The sequence below is a fragment of the Pinus tabuliformis genome, chromosome J (genome assembly GCF_031772625.1).
Source record: "Pinus tabuliformis cultivar Carrire ecotype Pingquan chromosome J, CPIR1, whole genome shotgun sequence".
Lineage (NCBI taxonomy): Eukaryota > Viridiplantae > Streptophyta > Pinopsida > Pinales > Pinaceae > Pinus > Pinus tabuliformis.
In genome coordinates, this window is record NC_142295.1 from 587,113,106 (window position 1) to 587,118,837 (window position 5,732).

The following is a 5,732-nucleotide window of genomic DNA, read 5'->3' on the forward strand; positions in this document are numbered from 1 at the left end:
TAATAACTGCTTCTTTTGTAGCCTTTGAGAGAGCTACTACTTCCACCCATTTGGTTACGTAGTCTGTGCAAACCAAAATATATGTATTTTGGTTCGATGGTGGGTTAAAGGGGCCCACAAAATCTAATTCCCATATTTCAAAAGGTTCAAGTACAATTTGAGGTTGTAGGGGCATTTCATCATATTGAATGGGACAACCCATCCTCTGATAGTTATCACAGTTCTGCACATATTTCTTTACATGCTTGAATATCGTGGGCCAATAATAACCCATCTGCAACACTTTATGCCCAGTCCTTCGGTCAACAAAATTCCCATCGCATGGTTCGTCATGGAAAGCCTTAAGGATATCGTAAACCTCATCTTCTTTGATACATCTATGGATTTGAAGATCAGATCTTGTGTGAAAAATATATGCGTCAATCCAAGAGAACCATGCACTGCGTTGAACAATGAGCTTCCTTTCCCAAGATGGTAAATGTGCCGATAGTTTTCTTGCTGCCAGATAATTTTCCACATCCGCGTACCAGGGTGTTTTAACAGCTACAAAAAATAAATGTTCATCTAGAAACTAATCTTCCACTGGTGAGAAGTTAGCCACTATAGGAGTTCTGGATAGAAAATCTGCAACCAGATTCTCCTTTCCCAACCGATATTTTATGGTAATATCAAATTCCTGTAATAACAACAACCAACGTGTTATTCAACCATTAGTAATAGGTTTATTGGCTAAATACCTAATGGCAGAATGATCAGTATATAAAAAAATTGGATATCTTGTTATATAGTGACAAAATTTATTGGTAGAGAAAACAACAGACAAAAACCCTTTTTCCATGACTATGTAATTTAGCTCCGCTAGTGCAAGATTCTTGTTGATATAATAAATAACATATGGCTTTTTGTCTTCTTCCTATCCAAGTACAACTCCTATTGCTGTATCATATGCATCAACTGAAATGTGGAATGGTAAGTTCCAATTTGGCCCTCATAACACAGGGGCTGTTGAGACCAACTTCTTAAGATCTGCAAAAGCAACATCGCACCTGTTAGTCCATTCAAACTCCACATTTCCTATTAATACATACAAAGGTGTTGCTATCTTTGAAATTTTTTCTATAAAGCGATGATAATAACCAACATAACCAAGGAAACTATGCACCTTTGTTTGTGTACGAGGAGTAGGTAGCATAAGAATTACCTCAATTTTTGTTGGATCTACTTGGATACCTACAGCAGAGATATAATGCCCTAGAACTACACCTTCTGTCATCATCATGTGACATTTTTCATTACTAAGGCATAATCTAGTGGTGATGCATCGTTCAAGAACTTTCTCCAGGTTTTGTAAGGCTTGCTCAAATTCATTACCATAGGGAGTAAAATCATCCATGTAGAGTTCAAGTCCTTCACTGATTAAATCAGAAAAAATACTCAAGATTTCTCTCTAGAAGGTGGTTGGTGCATTGCACAACCCAAATGGTAAAACCCTATATGCAAAGGTTCCCCATGGACAGGTGAATGTGGTTTTGTCCTGATCTTCAGGAGCAATTTGGATTTGATTGTATCCACTAAAACCATCCAGGAAAGAGAAAAATTTCTTCCCAACAAGAGTATCAAGGACCTGATCTACAAATGGAAGATGGAAATGATCTTTTTGTGTAGCTTTATTCAATTCCTTGTAATCCACACAAATTCTCCATTTTCCATTTTTCTTAGGGACCACAACCAGAGGTGAAACCCACTGGCTGTCAGAAATAGGATATATAAAATTAACATCAAGAAGTTTTTGCAGCTCCTATTTTACTATATCCCTAAGGTGTGGCTTTAATATTCTTTGTGGTTGGTGAATGGCACAGGCATCTTTCTCTATATAGATGTGATGTCTACATAATTGAGGATGAATGTCTTTCATACCAGAATACTCCCAAGAAAAGGCCTCTTTATATTTCTGGAGGACCTGAATTAATTTTTTGTGCTGTAGTTTATATAGATTAGCATTAATGTTCAAAGTCTTTCCATGCTCAATTTCGATGGGAATACTATTATGAACTATAGTTGTGGGTATATGATCGTTATTCCGAACATTCAATGGATCTTCCTGGGCCTCATTGTCAAAAATTTCTTTTAACATTTGGCATGTTTGATTTCCAATAGTAGATGGTTGGTTAATGAAGCCACTAATTACATCATCATCAAACTTCCTTTTAAAAGTGAGAGCCTCATCTAAAGTAAGAGGAGGACGCAGATTTTCTTCTTGATATTTTGGAGGGAACGATTGATAATTATCAATTGATAGGCTCGATTTGGTAGGTGGATATAGGATGAGGTTTTTAACAACAATCCCTTTTGCAATTGTCATATTTCCTTTTTGACATTCGATATACGCATTTGTAGTTGCAAACCATGGCCTTCCTAGTATCAGAGGGTGTCCATCGAACCAATTTTTGGGATCGATGATCAGAAATTCCATTGGGTACTCCTAGGAATCTACAGAAATGATAATGTATTCTAGAGTGCCTTTTGGTATGACTACTGATCAATCAACCAATTCCAACATAATGGTGGTCGGTTTAAATGTTGTAATCCCAAGGATCCCAAAGGTTTCTATAGTCAAGATATTTATTGTAGCTCCTAAGTCCACAAGGGTGTTTGGGAATTTATGTCCTTGGATTTGGACAGTAACCATTGGATTTCCAAGATCGTCATATTTAACAGGTATTTTCTTACCTAAGATAAGATCATAAATTATTCCTAACACATGGACTATAGGAGGGTCTTTTGGTTTTCTTCCAGGATTTTAAACACCCAATTCCTTAATAGTTTTAGCATAGATTGGAACATCTCAAATAGCTTGGAGAAGAGGAATTTTAATACATAAAATTTTCAATTCCCATACGAGATCACAACCAGAATAAACCAGTGGTTTAATTATAGTAAGTTTCTCGGGGTATGGTTTAATTAGGAGTCTCTATTTTAGTAACAACTACGGTGGACAGAGAGTGTTATGTTAAGGGATGATTTTTAATAATAGTTTCATTATCTATGTGCTCTTGATTTCCTATGCCATCTTCTGGGAAGATCATCTATCCAGATCTTAACCGCAACTCATTACATTCAAATGAAGTAGAGTCATAATGTGGGTTTTCAACAATTTCCAAATACTAGACGGGTCTATTATTAGGATTAGTATTTGGTTGGGAAGGTAGCTGAGGAAGCAATGGAGATGGAACATTTGGGGGTAACTGAAGCGGACTTTGTAATGGTGGTTGTTACTGAGGCAACAACCCAACAGACGGATTGATTGGTCCCACAGGGCGTTGCCAATTCTGAGACCACCTTGGTCCCTCTGTAGGTGAATTTTCCCAATGCTCAGGTATAATTTATTCAATGAGTTTTTCCATGAAAATGTAGAATAGTTTTTATTAGGCCATGAGGGTCCAACAAATGGCTAATTTGTCCATGGATACATGGGTTATGATTGAGATTTCTATGGGGTATTAAAAGGTTGCTGGCCCTGCCACTGTGGTCGAAGAATTTGTTGTTGGGTATACTGTCCAAAATGAAACAAAGTAGGATCTTGGATCATACATGTAGGGTGTGTCTTCCACTTCCATCGTTTCTTCATGAGATATGCTGGTTCAGGATCTTCCTCTACCTCATTGAATACAACTTTGTACTGGGAGCGAGCGATAGTGTTCAATTGAGTGATCTTTAGTGCATATGTTACATATTTCAACTCTTTCTAGTGGGCACTCTTTGCGACTATGCTTCTTTCGACAACGAGGGTAGAAAATAGTTAAGGCATGTTCAGCCTCTACTTGTTTTTGCTTCACCTATAAGAAATTCAACTGTGTAGTTAACATACTCAAAATATCAGTTTTAAAGTCTTCTAGGCAATTACCATTTTCTGCATGAGTCATTCCTCCTCTTGCAGTCTTGTTGGTTCTGGTTAGAGGGTCCCAAATCCCGGATTTGGTTCATGTACTTCCTCGCGGGAACCTGATACACAAATTTATGATTTCGTCATATTATTCCTTAGAAATATCACCTTGTCCCATTAAATTAAGTGTTTCTATCCATTCATATTTCATTCCTCTAATCAAAGAAGTTTTCAGTATTTCTCTAGGTAAAGTGGTATAAGGTGATCTTTCTAGGTTATATTGGAATCTCTTGACATATTCCTCTAAAGTCTCATCTTCTTTGAACATCATTTTAAATATTTCTTCTTTCAGGTGCCTAGACTAATAATAGTCCTTGTATTTAGTGAGGAAGGTATTTTTCATATGATCCCATGAAGTTATTGTACCTCCTCCTAATCCCATAAACTAATGTAGAGATTATCCCTTTAAGGTGAAAGGAAACACTTTTAGTTTTTGAGGATAAGTGGTATAGTCATAGCCTTGGCATAAGAAATCAAATTCAAATAGAAACACATCAGGGTTCTCAGAAGCCATTCCATAAAATTTTGGAAGATTCTGTAATGGGATGGATTTCATTGGTGCATTGGCCCGTGGGTCAACAATAGCGTTTTCTATGGTCGAAGTCTCTCTTTCTGGTGCTGCGTTTGCCATTTGGTCAAAAAATTTCCATTGATCCTCAGGGATCTCATGGTTAGGAGGTATTATCCAAAGAATTATATGTTGGCTAAACTCTGGGTTTTGAGTAGGTCTCAGAATACTATTTAGATCAAGGATTCAAAATATTCCTTTGCAACAAGTTTCACTAGAAATTCTGACTCAAAACGTTGTGGACATGGATCACTTGTCTCACCTTCTGCCTCTCTTAAATTAGAAGAGTGCCTACCACCTTTATTGGAAGGACTGGGATTATTAATGGATGTACCTTGCAAACTTTGCTCAGAACTTACAGTCTTGTCATGAATCTCAGTGTGAGCTGCAATAGATGATCTTCTCACTTGAGGGGCAATAGTAGAACCCTTCCCAGATGTTGTTCAAGGACATATCGATGCTTGAGACTTTGAATGGTGAATGGTTTCATCTATAAATGTCTTTATTCCAAGGCTAGATTGACCTTGAGTTTTGATGATTTTTGAGATAAGTTTTGAATCTATAACTACTTGATTTGTAGTTCTAGGATTTTTCCTAGTCATGCACACTAAAAAATCTAGAAGTATCAGCTAAGGGTAGGCACTGGCGTAATATTTTTTCTTGGTGCATGCGTAGGTTCTTACCTTCCGTATTTAATACCTAACCCTACATGGATACAACTAACACTTTTTTGATAACCTACCCGACAACGGTTCCAAAATGTTGGGTTACTCAATGGCTCTTAAAAATACCAACTAACTTCCATTCATTAAATTTTCAACCCGTAACTCGTTTAGTTATTTCAAGGTTGTCCACATAGTATGTGCAAAGAATAGTGCTAATGTGATCTAATATGTCTAGCCCTATTGAAAGGTAAATGCATGTAAAATAAAAGGAACAACTAAGATTTCCTAAAAGAACAACTTATTCAGAACTTCGAGAATTCAAACATAAAAAATCAAAACTACATTAAAATGATCAAAGTATTGAATCTTCTACTACAAATATTGAAATAATTATGTTAAACACAAGTTGTTTCCTAGGAAACTGCAGTTATAAGAAAGGAACAACACTTCTGAATAGAAATGATTCTACTGAAAGAAATATGAAATCTCGCACTTAACAATTCTTTATCAATCATAGGAAATGGAAGAACAAATAATGCTTCAGAAAATCAATTAT